General features: G+C 45.3%; 1 protein-coding gene and 1 pseudogene across 3 annotated transcripts in view; both read right to left on the reverse strand.

Annotated features, from left to right (window-relative positions):
* TSN (translin) overlaps positions 1-15,525 on the reverse strand; it is a 54,991-nt gene that overhangs the window by 15,040 nt on the left and 24,426 nt on the right. The window lies entirely within an intron of this gene.
* LOC128627619 (tripartite motif-containing protein 75-like) lies at positions 3,088-14,921 on the reverse strand (annotated as a pseudogene).

Consider the following 15,525-nt stretch of genomic DNA (forward strand, 5'->3'; position numbering starts at 1 on the left):
TTGCTAAAACTGAATGAGCTACATTCGGACCACTAAGCCACTAAGGAGCCACTAAGGAGACAGAACTTATCTTCCTGGCAGGAGCACCACTTCTGTTCCTTTTACTTCGTCCATAACTGGCCCCCAATGCTTGATCAGTTAGCCAGTGACAGGTAAGATTCCCCAAGGGGGAAATAACTTAAGACAGGCATGATCATGAGGAAGCCCCAGGGAAGGACTTGGGGAGCCGTAGCAAAAGGGGGTGATGGACCCTCACCCTTCCACTTTCTGAGTCCGAATTCTGTCTCCTCATCTCTTGGCTGCCTTACTTCCCTTGCCTGACTTAAGCCTGAAACAATGCCTTAAGCCTGAAACAATACCAGTGTGGGTGCCACCCTGTGCTGGAAAGGGCAGGTTCCCTAGAGTGATCAGACCTAAGAAAGAATATGTAAAATCCTGTGAAACCTGCTTTGTTAAGAATGCTCTCACTTAAATGTTAAGGGTGCAAGCAAGAAGTTTGTTCCTCAAAGTTTATGGCTCTTTAGATAACAGACCCTGACTCGGAATAGGCCCTCCAAGTTCTTTGTATGTTATCTATTGCTTGATCTTTTCTGCCTAACAACAATTAACGAGCTTTACCTGTATTCCTGAGCAAAACGAACTCAATAAAAGCCCATTGAGGAAAAGGCTCTAGGTCCTTCTCCTTTGAGAGATTGGGCATCTTTCCTCCTCAAGGAAGTCATGTCTTGGTAGACTTATTCTCATCCGTGGACCCCTGGGGAAGTGGGGCTCTGTGGGCAGAGCCCCCACAGGAGTGGGAAGGGGAGAGAGGGGGGAAAGGTACAGAGAATAAGTAGCACAGATGGTAGGTAGAAAATGGGGGGGGGGGTTAAGAATAGCATAGGAAATGTAGAAGCCAAGGAACATATTATGATCCATTGACATGAACTAAAGGTGGGGGATGTGGGTGGGAGGGGGTGTGCAGGGTGGAGGTGAATAAAAGGGGGATATGGGACAACCGTAATAGCATAATCAATAAAATATATCATAAAAAATAAAATAAAAATAAAAAATCTCCATGAGTAAACAGGAGACAGGCGTCAAGAGGCACAATGGCTTATCCAGCATCCAGAAGTAAACCTGAGGGTTTGAGTCTGAATACAAGTCTGTTTCAAACCTGGGACCTTGGCTGCAGCAGACCTTCCCTGGAGGCTATGGAGAAAGGTGTGTGGACATCATTGTGTAAAGATATGTTCTTACATAGACAAGGGGGCTGAGTAGTCAGAAACCCAGAGGACCCATTTGGATAGGTATGATTTGAAGAGATGATTCAAGAAAGATGATTCCAGGAAGTCACTTCCTTGGTAATAGAACTTGGAACCCTGTAACTAGGCACCCACATTCTAGTAACAGCCCGAAGCCTGCTTGATAAAGAGACACTTGAAAGATGTTGTCTTGCTGTACCCCAAATTCCCAGGGCTCTTGTTTTAGGAAAGTCTACCATGAGAGCCTTTCCAGATGCTGAAGATGTTTGCAGGACCCTCATCCCCAAAGTGTCTGGTCATTTTCCAGGAGGTTTCCTAAGGTTAACATGAGGCAGCCTAGGTCAGGACAATCCAAGCCAAGTTACTTACCCCTGTGAGCCTTTTCTGGGCAGTCTCCATACCTTCCTGTTCATGGGCTGAGAAGAGGGATGAAGAGAGGGTCTGCCCTGAGCAAAAACAGATTCTTGGGCACTTCATATTCTGGTGGTTCTGTCTGGGTCACAACCCAGGATAGAGCTGGTATGGTGGAAAGGGGATTGGTGAGGAGCCTTTATCTGTGCCAGTGCTCCACTGAGGCCCTCAGGATGTCAATATCATTTCCCTCCTTGGTGGAGGTCTGAGCCCACTGTCAGGGGAGGGAGAGGTCTCCACCATCAGAGAGTAGAATCTGTCTTTTACCTGGAGCTGTGGGTGACTCAGCAATCACGACAAGTGCCAGAACCAAGAACATGCTAACAGCTGCCTGACCAAAGGCAATAGATCCAGTACACTATTCAAGGGGATCAGTGGTATCCTAGGACTTGGAGTGGATACCAATGTATCAAACAGGTGATGCAGACTCCAGCCCTCGGGGTCCATGTGTTGTGCTTGCAACAAACAAATTCACAAGGACTCCAGAAATCCTGTGGAGAAAAAGGGACAGCACAGCTGGTCTCTAAGTGAGAGAGAGGACCCCTACCACTGCCTGGACAGGCTTTTATTGCTTTTCTGGGTACATTACATCAAGGATGGTCCTCATTTACTATGCCCAGGTTTGCTGTAGGTGATTACCTTTTACAGATAACAAAGGAAAGAATGTTGCTAATTACTTCAAAGAGAAGGATGTTGCAAATCAAGGGGAAAAGTGGTTGAACTGGTTACACTCCATACTTGGGAGGTTTAATACAGATTTCAGGAAGTTACTTCAGAGATATGCAGTAAACATTTTCTGCCTCAATTCAGGATGAGGGAGTTTTAGCAAAAGCAAGCCTCAAAGCAGCCTAGGTACAATGAAGGCCTAGTTTCCCATGGGAAAGCCGATCCGTGGGTTTGGCTTACTGTGTGTCAACTCACGCCTGTTGGTTTTCTGATAGAAAACATTCACCACACCAAGCGGATCAGTTCCCTATAGTCAGGGGGGGACAGAGTAAGCAAAAGAAGGCAAAGCAGAATGTTGATTCTTGGAAATCCCTTAAACCAGGTCCACCCTGGGTGAGGGTTGCATTGGGAAGGACGATCACTGCAAAGGGCCTGACAGGACAAAGCAGCCTGGTCTTCATGACCTCACATCTGAACCAGTCAGTAGTCTCCCAATTTCAAATTGACTTACTATGCAGTATGTAACAACTCTTCACTCACAGGTGTGGGGCTAAAGGCCTGAAATACTTTTAGAACCAAGGTGCAGACTCTACTCTCAGATAGTTGAGCAACAATGACAATACCATACAGAGTAAAGACCTACTGTAGTCAGAAGGCTGTATCATTAAAATCGTAATTTTAATTCTCTTCTACAATAACTATTTTTTTAACTATGCTGATTTTGATAATCCTTTAGGATATCAAAGACTTTAGTTACATTCCCCAGGGTAAAACAGACTCAGTGCTTGGAGGGCAGTCGACAGTGGGGGCCCTGCCTTGCCTTGCTGAACAGGAGCTCTCCCCCTTGGACGGACTTCTCTGAGATCTCCTGCCCAACACATGCAACCAGGCTCCCGGAGTTTCAGAGACATTTTCAGTCTTATGAGAGAACAACTTACTATGGAAAGTCTCATATAACAAAGGCCACATGATGGACAAATATGTATAATACAGCATACAGATGGTAAATTTTTATTTTACAGAGGCTTACACATGAATGGAGTGATAGAAAAGATGAAAGTGGACACTCACAGGGGTTGAACATATTTTACACATTTGTTTGAGTCACAAGAACATATTCTCAGTGCCTTACCTAATATTTGGTACTAGCAATGGATTTTCATTAGCTTTCTAATAGAAGCAAAGTGCAGCAATTAACTATTCCTTCAAGAAATTCTCCAAAGATAGGAAACACGTTCTGAAGATGGCTAGCTAGTAAAAGAACCTTGGCGGCAGTGTCACTGTTTTAAGCAGACAGGCACTGCCCCCTGGTGGCCCAATGAGAAGTAGCATGAGTGCTATAGGGCTCATGGTTTTCTCAGCAATAGAAGCCAACATGGAACCAAGACATTTTTCCAAGCTTGCCTCTAAAATCCATTATATCCTGTAAGATTCAATGTTTGGGGGGGGGGGGGGGGAGGTGTACCTTCCAGTGTAATTCATTGTTCTGGCATTTCTCACTGTGAAAAACATAGTCTCCATGTGTAGTATTTCAGGGAGTACTACACTTGGCACCTGAGTCAAGCAAGCCCAGGGTTACACCACAGCAAATAGTGAGGGAAAGTGTTGTGAATAACTTGTCTTCCTTACAGCTTTTTCTGACTGCTTAAAAAGATATCAGTATAACAACCAAAGCATGTTATGAAATCCTCCAAATCATACAAACAATATTTTTTAACTGGAAGACTCCAACTCAACATATGCATTTAATAACATCTAAATTCATAGTTACTTTTTTTTTTTATCAGAGCACCCTATATGCCTGGTCAGTTTATCACTTCATATGAGCAATTATCCCACCCCTTTTGATTTCTACCAAATATATGTTTCACTGCTGCCTTTTAAAATCTCTGACATAAATGGCATTCCTCTGTCATTTCTGCTGCCATCTCCCTCCAGCCAGCATATCTCCATTTTCTCTGAGAGTGGACTTCACCTCATGCCATTCCCAGGCAGCTTCCAAATCCAGAATTATTCACTGACTGTCCAGAGCCCTTCTACTTGATCATTTTCTCCCAGGAAGCGGGGTACATCACACCATGTCTTTTTTATGTAAATGTACACACAATTTATTGAAGCTGTGAATTACAATATATACAGTCTAATGCTAGAATTTCATAAACAATTTACAGTTATTCTCCACACCTCCATTTGTTCCCACAATCTTCTTGCTATTGAAGCAAAATGGAGTAAAAAATTAGAAAAATGTTCCAAGTGTTCATGTCATAAAAAGTTTTTTTTTTTTATTTTTGGTGCTAGTTTCACTGATAGTTGTACAAAATTCTATCTACTGTCCATAAGTCACAGTAAGACAATGAAGCAAAATCACAGTTCATCCTTCATAACCTCTTATAGCACAGATTGTAAGAGGTTTAGGATCACATCTGATACAGAAGTACAGCTTTATCAGAAAATTTATCCATAAAGGAATGAATGTGAGACCTGTCATTCCAGCTATTAAATGTAATCTGACCCAACTCATAATCCAGATAGATGCCAATCCCTCTAGGCTTTTCCTTCAGCACAAGGGCTACAGGAACATACCCTTGTGCCACGTGATGACTATTCTGCAGCTGAATCCTCCAACATCTGTCCCAGTGGGACTGCTTTCTCTTCCTGGTAAAGCAATCTTCACAAACCCCCACAGCCCACTTGGGCTCGTCACCCACCTGGACCTCCCGGTAATGCCAGCCACAATCGAATGCTTTGAAACCCAGGACAACCGATTGGCCATAAATCCCTTTGGATTCCAACAACCTCTGCTTTTTCCTCATAAAGGTCACACACATTTTATCCTCAGATACAAGCAGATTGGGATGTGCTGTCTCAGGATCCAGAGTAACTTCTCTAAATTTCTGTACAACTTTTGGGGAAGCCAAATACTGCTGATGAAGACTGCGCCCTTCTCTCTTTAACTGGGCCATCAGTTGTGGGGTCTCAGGCTTTCACAACTGAGGAGGGCACTCTTGGTCAAGATATTGGTCAAGAATTTCACCCCTGACATCACACTCTTCTCTGCCACCTCCTGTAACAGACCCTTGAGGGTGTAAATGTGGTCTAAAAACGCAGCTGTGTTTGCATTGAGTTTCTGATGCATGTTCTTCCCTTCTTCAATAAGTCTTGAAAGAACTTCCTCTTGCTCATGATCCACAAATTGTGTCAGATATTCAAATTCACAGGCAAATTTCCATCTCCAGTTTTGTACATTCTCAGTTCTAATAGTTCCCCATATGGCGTGGTTACTAGTTTCTGCAAGTCTGCCTTCTGCTTCTTGAGGTCTCGATGTAACTGCTCAGCCTCTGCCTAAAATAAGAGGCAGCCTCCTACATAGCCCTCACATGGTGGCCCTGGCAGTCAGGGGACTGAGTGCACAGGGGACACACCTCTAGGTCCTCTCACAGAAGAGTCCCAGAACCTGGTTGTGCTTCTTGCACAAGTGCCTCTCTTCCTGCCTCTTCTTTTTGTTCCTGGTGGCATGGAAGAAATTGGCAATGTCAGTCATCCTTCCCAGCTGAGTGTGACTCCTCAAGTGCCTCCCTTGGCATGGGTAATGGCAGAGAACAAAGGAAGCTGTGCCTTAGATCAGCCCAAGACTGCTGGATGCAGGAGTGACAGAAGTTGTGCCCACATTTGGTGGTGACAGGGTCTCTCAGGTCATCCAAACATTGGGGCAGTCGGTTTCTGCCTGAAGTGCTGCCAGCGCTGCTTCAACCACCATTAGGCCCTGAATGAAGGACTGGACTGAGGTGGGGGGTTTTCTTGTTTTGTTTTTTCAGGAATTTGGCTCTGTGAGATCTCTCCACTGAGAAGCAGATATACCCTCAGATCCCTGTCCTTCCTGTCCAAATTATTTTTTTTAAGATTTTATTTACTTTTTTTGGAAGAGAAGGGAAGGAGAAAGAGAGGGAGAGAACATCAGTGTGTGGTTGCCTCTCATGTATCCCTCATTTGGGATCTGACCTGCAACCCAGGCGTGTGCCCTGACTGGGAATCAAACCAGCAATCCTTTAGTTTGTAGCCCAGGCTCAACCCACTGAGCTATACCAGGCACAAATTCTTTTTGTCAATTAAGGACAGCCCTTAGTGTCCTACAAGGTACTTAGCGACAGAGGTAGGTATCCAGAAGAGCCCCACTGTCCACCTGCAGCCAGGTATAATAGTTGGAGAACTAGCTGCTCTTGGCAGCTCAGATGTGAATCCAAGCTCAGCAACTCTTTTGGTCCAAAGGCAGTCATGACTCTTAATTACTTATTGGTTTCTGCAGGAGACAGCTCTGGGTAGGTAGGTACAGATGTAAGGCTGGTCAAAGGGCAGGTCTCCACAAGGGTCTTTGAGGACAGTCTGGCACAAGATTGCCACACCATGTCTTTAATTCGATGTGGAGCTTCTCCCAAGCCAACTGTTCATCAAATTGCACTCCAGCCCTTAGCATGGTGCTTAGCATAAAGTAAATACTCATTACTTGTGTTAAAAAAAAAAAAAACCTGTGAATCTGACTGAATTACTCACTGTAGCAGAGAACTTTAGCCTGTCATCAAAATATATTCTCTCTAGCCCTGGCTGGTGTAGCTCAGTGGATTGAGCACGGGCCTGTGAAGCAAAGGGTTGCCAGTTCGATTCCCAGTCAGGGCACATGCCTGGGTTGCAGGCCAGGACCCCAGTAAGGGACATGTGAGAGGCAACCACACATTGATGTTTCTCTCCCACTCTTTCTCCTTCTCTTCCCCTCTCTCTAAAAATAAATAAATATGTTTAAAAAAAATATATATATATATATATATTTTCTCAGTGTGCATGGCTGTACAGCCTCTCCAGCCTCCCTTGTGGCCACATGACAGTGGCATTTGTTGCCAATACAGGGAAAAAATTGCCATGTGCCATTGCAGACCTGGCCCATGAAATCCACATGTGTTTCCCCAAGGTCTTCCCACTCATGCTGATGAACACAGATGGCATGGAGTTCTTAAAGATAAAGAAGGCACATGGTGGAAGAACTCTTCCACCATAGTTCCCTGAATGACGATGTGAACACATGAAGCCTCTCCAAGCTCAACACCCACCCCGCACTTATATTTGCAAACCTATGTAATGATGTGCTGCTGAAATTATGGCAGTTACATGGTAATGCAGCATAACCTAACATGTGAATATGGCTCAGGCTGATGCTTCAGCAGCCATCTGGCACCAAACGAGACCTTGGAATGGACACCAGTGAGTAAGTGCTGGGGCAGAAAAATAGATGATGGCCTCCCATTAGGGTGAGCAGTCAAGACTCAGCAGCGACTGTTCACATCCATAGTTCTCTGGCATGACAACATAGTTCTCTTGTCTATACTCATCCTGAATTTTCTGCTCTGTGTAGGGAAATCCAATCTTAAGGATAGCACTAGCTTTGCCCTGAAGCACTCTTTGAAACTGGAAGTCACTTACCATCCCTGCTATAAATCCTGGTATCTACGATGGTGGATGCAGAGTGACAACACCCATAGGTTTCTAAAGACCCTGAGCTTTCATCTGTTCCGCATCAATTTCATCCTTCCATAGTTGCCAAGCCTCAGTTTTTCTTTGGGGAACTATGCCTTCTCTCTTGAACCACATGATTAAGTGAGGCTGAAGCCCTTTCCTGGCTTCAGGGCAAAAGGGTCCACAGAGCCACTATAGTGCCTCTACCCTTTGAACAAATGCCAGAGGATACCCCTGGTGCCCCTGCAACACTCATCACAAGAAGCTGGGTCCTGGACTGCTTCCAAGCTAGATGCAAGTTTTAGTAGCTCTTCCTCCAACCTACCACTATACATTTCGGAAACTGAGGCCCTGAAAGATGCAAGTACTGGACAAGGCAGAGTGGGTCTTGTCCAGAAAGCAGAGTGGGTCTCCCAGGGCAGGGTTGAACTCTGTCCATGGCATTGACTTTCGAATGAGAGCCCCAAGGTCCCCAGCCCACCCTGTGTTGGGTCTCTTCCATTGGGGATTCACACTGGTACACACACATATGAACACTCATATCAGAGCAGGGAATATTAAAGCATGAGATCACAGCAATTCCACTTCTGGAAATTTATCCAAAGAAACCCAAGATACTAATTAAAAAAACATAAGCACCCTTATGTTCATACCAGCATTATTTACAATTGCCAAGATTTGAAAGCAGCCCAAGTGTCCATCAGTAAATGAGCAGATAAAACAACTATGGGACATTTACATGATGGAATACTAGTCAGCCATAAAAACGAAGAAAACTTAACCCTTTGCAGCATGGGTGGACCTGGAGAACATTATGCTAAGTGAATAAGCCAGTCAGAGGATGGCAATTAATTGCCATATGATTTCACTCATATGTGGAATCTAATGAACAAACTGAACTAACAAGCAAAATAGAGACAGACTCACAGAAAGAGAGCAAGCTGACAGCTTTAGGGGATGCAGGGTGTGGAGAAATAGAGCAAAAAAGAAAAAAGAAAAAGAACTCATGGACACAGAAAAGTATGGCTGATTGTGCAGAGGGCAGGGACGGAGTGGGTAGAAGTGGAAGAGGGTATGGGGGATAAATGGTAATGGGAAAATAAAAATATTTTTTAAAAAATACCTAGGAATTGGGAGTGGAGGGAAGCATAGGGTCAGAGGTGGCATGAAGCCAAAACAAGAAAGAAGTTGGAGACAGCTCTGCCATGAGGCAGGAGCATTCAGTCCCCCAGAACATGGTCATGGGCTTCAGCATGGGAAGGTGGAAAACACCCAGGTGGGGACAGTGTTCCAGGCAGGCAGAAGAAAATGGGAGAAACTGGGGTCTGAAATCCACAGTTCTACATAACAAAACTAGGATAATCCTCTTCCCTTTCCCTACCACCACTCCTCAGGACGGAGAGGGTTAAAAAAGAGAAGTTCTCAAATTCCTCCTCTAAAAATTTGAAGGCTTGCAGTGGGAAACCCTAAGAATCCCACAGTCTCTGAAGCGTTACTGTCAGTTCTCTGTCCATGAACCCCAGGACTCAGGTAAAATGTATGAATTTCATGCTCTGGAGAGCCTTCTGAGCACAGAGGTTTGGCCCCTTGAAGTCCAGGGCTGAGACTATAGCAGCCAGTGGCAGTAAACTGAACAATTTATGTTTGGATTCAGGCAAAAACCACCTAACCTCAGTCCCAGCACCTACTTTGAAATTAAGGACTGAATCACTGTCCCAATCCATATGAGACTGGGTGAGTGAACTAGACACCCCATAGCAGTGCAAACAGGAGAAACACAAGGAAAGCTTCTGAGGCCCCCTCAAGCCCCCCAGATTTTGCATATCTTGCTCATTCGTCTCCCTGAAGCACAGGAGAGCCCATCCTTGGAGACTCTCAAGGAAAGGTGTGTCAGGTGCTATGCTTTTCCTGCTATCACTGACTGCCAGGGGCACTGTGTCCAGTGGGTTCACCTGCAGGAACTGGGGCAGGAGAGTCACTGGACCCCTAGCTTCCTGTTCCTGCTTTGACCCAACACGGACCTCCTATTATTAGCATCCCTCCTTAATCTCTGAGCTGGTCACTGGTGGGATAGGTTCTCTTATCTCTTGCTTCAGCTCTTGGGCCCTGAGTACGTGAATTAGGTCTGTGATAAAAAAAATCAGCAGCGTCCGTGCCCTCCAGGCACTCACAGTCTACAGGCAAGGATAAAAAAACCCAATACACACATACTAATGAAACAAAGAAACAGGTGCCACTTCAGAATACAGCAGAGCGCCACCAAGAGTGCTGGGCTGACCAGGTGAGGAGTGTGAAAAGGCTACACTAAGGTGTCATCTCAATTTCCAGCAGCATGGCAAGAAGGAGCCAGCTCTGCACAAGTCTGGAGATATTTAGTGTGAAAAGGGGCACAATGGAACAGAGACTGGGGGAAAATGTGTTTTGACAGAGAAGAAATCAGAAAGAGGGCCGCTGTGGTTGCAGACAGGTTGGGAGGATTCAGGAGGAAAAGGGAGGACAGCAGGGCCAGGGTCTGGTGTGGGCATGGCCGTATCCATGACATATTGCCGTGTGACAGCATTGCCCCACACTTCATGGCTTAACCAACAAACACATACTCTCTGAGTTTCTGTGGGTGAGGAATCCAGCACGGCTCAGTGGATGCTTCTGCCAGTGTCTCTCAGTGCCCTAGGGCTGCGGTCCCAACTACAGCAGGATCTGAGCTCACTCAGGGGGTACTGACAGGATTCCATGTGGATGTAAGATCTGACTCTCTGTGTCTCCTGCTCTGCCTCAGAGTGAGGCCACGTGCATCTCACCAGTTAGAAAATCGTAACATAAAGGCTTGATCCCCAGGTTGATGGGTCTGAGTGACCACCAATTCAGCACTGACATTTTAAAATCACATCTTGGAAATGACAGCAGATGTTCTACCATCTTAAGTCACTAAATCCAGTCTGCACTCAAGAAATAGGATTACATTAGGATATCCTTACCAGAAGAGGCAGATCACAGGAAGCTACTAAGACAAAGAGAAGGTCTCAAGGGGTACAGTACATGCCTTTCCAGAATCACAGAATGGTCAGAATGCAGACCGAGCTATGAACTTTTCTCAAAAAACAGCAAAGTAGGGTCCTGGCTGAGTGCAACCTGTTTTATAGAAGCTTTAGGAAAGGCCATGCTACTGTAAATGGGTGAAAACATGGAAAGGGCATGCACACCTGTCCACACCCAGCAAGAAAGCAGCTGGAAACAGCTTTATTCTGACTTCACACTTAGGCAGTTCTGAATTCCATCTCTCACTCAATACTTGGGAAACCAAGATTCACAGAGAGGCAGAGACAGGAAAGGGTACATGACAAGCCAGCTTTAGATTTAAGGGTGTTCTGACATGCCAGAACAAGCTCCAGAAATCCTAAAATTTTGAGAAGCTCTTGTCTATTTTTCCCTAGGTGAGGTCCATTCTTTCCTGGGCATCCAAATCCTGCACCTGAAAACACACACACACACACACACACACACACACACACACACGAGGTAAGATCTATGGGAGGATCAGAAGAGGTGATACACAGGAGGTAACAAGAGGAAAAAAACAGTTTGGAAGCACTACCTACATGTGGTAGCACTCCCTCAATTTTATAGGTATTATCTACATAAGCCTGTGGACATTCCTAGGCAGTACCTGCTAGAATAATTCCCATGGTACAGACAGGAGACAGAAAGGCATAAAAGGCATAGTAGGTAGAGTACTTAGGAACAGGTGGAAAGCAAAAAACAATGGTCAAAGCTACTCCCAGGTGTTGGGCCTCAATGGCTGAAAGGTAGTGGCAGGTATGGGAAACAGTGTTAGGCTAAGCTGGGTTTGAACCACAGACAGGCTGGAGGAAAGTAGTCCCTCTGCTCTGATCTTCAGTTTCTTCCTCTATCAGTGGAGATAATGGCCAACACAAACACTGTTGGGCAGATTAAATCGAACGCTGCATGGAACCCCCAGTACAGAACACAACATTTAGTGCTTCTCCTCTAGTGCCACTGACAAAAACAGAAATCATGACCAGCAATGTCGGAAGGTAAATGGCAAGGTCTTTTATATATATATATAATATTAAGATACACCCCCGGTTAGGTTGCATGTAAGAATCAACCAATGAACGCATAAATAAGTAGGGCAACAAATCAACGTTCTCTCCCCCACCCTCTTCCACCTCTCTCAGAAATCAATTAAAATTTTACATATATAAATAAAAGTTAATGCCTGAGTGCAAAGAAATGAAGCCCTAAAGTTCACTGATTCTAGTCTTTTTTGACACTGATTATGGGTCTTTGTCTCAGTTACATGAATTCTGGATCTTATTAGTTTCCTATTAAAATAGGAGAGCTCAATTCACTGACTCTACACTCAAAATAACACCTTAATGATTAAAACTATCTTGCAGTCTTACCCCAGAGAGCAAAAACAAACACCTAGCCCTTTGTATTTCCCAAGTGTAAAAAATACTCTGGCTTCCCAATTGTCAGGGTGAGCAAAAAGTTCATCAATGGCAGGTTTGAAAATAGGGACATACAGAGGAAGCCAAAGGGGAGTCTTTTCTGACTTCTGAAATGGTCTCAATGGAAAGTCCAGCTGGTACATCCAGTTTGTGAGGCCAGATTCTGTCACTGAAACAGACAGTTGAAATGAATGAACACGGAAATTTAGCCAGAGCAGACCACTTTGGGTAAATGTTAAATGACACCAGATGATCATGAGCAACTAACAGAAGGGACAAGGTAAACTAAAAATAAAAAGAGATAACTAATAGCCCAACTTTCTTGTCTGAGGATTCTACATACTTTCACAGGTTTATTTTCCTTCAGCCAAAACCTCTAAGATCTTCAGAGTAAGGTAAGGATTTATGGCAATAGGAGGAAACAGTGTACATATATACATTTCTATCAGTCCCAGCTCCTACATGAACAGACGTGAACTAGACCTTCTGGCATCTCTGGGCCATACTAGAAGAAAAGTCATCTTGGGCCACACATTAAATACATTGCAACATGCAATCACAGAAAAAATCTCACAATGTTTTAAGTAAATTTACGATTTTGTGTTACATCACATTCACAGCCATCCTGGGCTGCATGCAGCCCACAGGTCACAGGTTGGACACCCCTGAACTAGAGAATGGCACAGGCCTCTGCTCCTCTCCCATATTCTCCTCAATCTTCAATTCCCTCCACGGGCTCCCAGGATTGATTACTATTACAGACCTGTCCACTTCTCTCCCACACCTCTCCCACCTTCCAAGAGCTCCTCCATGGTCAGAGATTCAAATATCTATTCTACCAACTCTACTGAACTTCTCATCTCCAACCCCCCCCCCCCCCCGCAAATAACTCCAACTTTCTCATATTTATTTCAGAAGCTCAGACACCTTTGGCTCCTTTTAATGCCTCTTCCCTTCTCTTAGTCTGTTCAGGCTACTGTAACATAAATGTCATAAACTGGGTGGCTTGAATAACAGAAATTTATTTCTTACAGTCCTATAGCCAAAAAAGTTTAAGATCAAGACTGGCAGATTTGGTGTCTGGTGAGGGCCTGCTTCCTGACTTACAGACACCCCTCTTCCAGCTGTTTCCCCACATGATGGGGAGGTTGGAGAGAGCTCACAGGGTCCCTTTTATGAGGATACTAATGCCATTCATTAGGCCTCCACCCTCATGACCTAATCATCTGCCACAGACCACACCTCCTAATACCATCTGATTAGGAATTAGGCTTCAATATATGAATTTGGGAGTAACTTAAACAATTCAGTCTAGCACTGTTCTACCCCCAATTTCAGTCAGCACACTTACTCAGGTTTTTTCTTTTAAGTGTATTTCATCTGTACCTTACCCTGTCATGCCCATCACCAGCTACCCAGCTCACCCTTATAACCTCAAAGACAGCAAGAGCTTCCTCACAGATCTCCCTGCTTTTGCTCTCTCCCCTTGATAACATAACAGAGCCAGGATTCTCCTGCACCTCCTTCTCAAAACAAAAGTATCCTATAGTCTTTCCATGACTACTACTCCAAGTCCAAATTCCCTAACCTGTCACTTTAGGTTTTTCTAAATTTAACAACCCAACCTTGCCATAATTGTTCCCTCCATTTAAAGGGGTGAAATCATCATTTCCATTAAATGTTTGGTACATTTCCGTTTTGGTTTCAATTTTTCTGCCCATCCAAAATCATCTAGTTCCATGCTTCTCTCCTAGTACTATGCATACCTAAATTCTACCTTTCGTGAACCAGTTCAAATGATACCTTACCTCCTAAATTCCTACAGCAACTGTTTCACATTGATTAGCAATTAAGTACTATCATTATGACATCTTGTCTATTAGCATCTTGAATTTTAACTTATACTAGGGAACCCTCAAGGATTGCTATTGAAAAAACAGATTGGCAATTCCTTAAAAAGCTAAACTTAAAATTACCATTTTACCAGACTCCTAGGTATATATCCAAAAGAAATAGAACTATCCATCCACACAAAGACTTGCACAAAATGAGGGAAGATGGCAGTGAGAAAGGTGGGAGCAGAGTCCACATCCCCCTGCTCATCAGGTGGAACACCTAGCCAATCTTGTGAGGAACAAAGTGAACAGCCAACAGTATCCCACATGTATGAAGATTGGAGGCCAAAAACTGTAGAGGACGTTGAAAAATCAGATGGTAAGGAGAAAGCTTCAAGACAATAAGGTCTCTGGGACCAGAGTGGGAACCAGGGAGGCTGCAGCCCCAGGCCCAGCACCCGCTGGGTCTGCCACAGGATTCTTGGGAAAGAGCTGGGTCAGTGGTTCCCTTCCCTGCCAAACAAGGTTTGAGCAGCACCAGGAGGGACCTCGATGCTTGAAGTCACAGAGAGGGAATAAGAACAAAGTGACAAACACACACAAGCAGTGTTCACCCACTAGGACTATGGACGCAGGATGGGAAGAGTTAGGCTGTGATGGGCCCTGACCCAAACAGTCTCCAGTCTGGTTGGAGAGTTGAGCTGTGCAAGAGGACAGGCACTTGTTTGGAGTGGCAGGCTTGAATACGAGGAATTATTCAAAAAGAAGAAAAAAAACAGGCACTCAGCAACTGTTTATGGAATACTCTGGCAGCAGCCGCCCCTACCTCCTGCACCCCTACCCACCCCCCCACTGCCCCCCCCACAGTGGCAGCGCTCCCGCTGCTGCATCGCTGAGGCTGAGCACTCACGCCTGCAGCCCCCGGGGCAGAAGTCACCTCACCTCACAGACATGACCACCACCTGGCCATGGAAGTAGCACCAGCAGAGGCTACACACTCACAGCCGAAGCCCCAGGGATGGGGCATACACCTGACTCCACACTCCAGTGGCTGCCCATCCCGCCCCAGCAGCAGAGGCTGAATGCCCACACCTGCAGCCCTGGAGACCAAGCACACCTGAATCCCACTGCCCAGGGGTGCCTCGCACCCAACCCCAGCACCTCTGAGGCAGCAGCAGAGGAGGCACGCCCACATCCTTAGTGGCAGCCACTATGGCACCACCGCCCTGCAAGGCCAACTGGCTCTCTAAGAGGAAGGCGGAGACACCCTTGAAGAGGAAAAATGCAGGGCTCAGGGACTCATCAATCCTCAGAGTTAACTCAGTGGGGGGTGGGCTGAACTACCCTGGAGAGACTCTGACAGTCCCTAGCATCTATGACAGCAAAGAGTGAGAA

The sequence above is a fragment of the Artibeus jamaicensis genome, unplaced genomic scaffold (assembly GCF_021234435.1).
Source record: "Artibeus jamaicensis isolate MK-2021 breed Jamaican fruit bat unplaced genomic scaffold, CSHL_Jam_final contig_463, whole genome shotgun sequence".
In the NCBI taxonomy this organism is placed as follows: domain Eukaryota; kingdom Metazoa; phylum Chordata; class Mammalia; order Chiroptera; family Phyllostomidae; genus Artibeus; species Artibeus jamaicensis.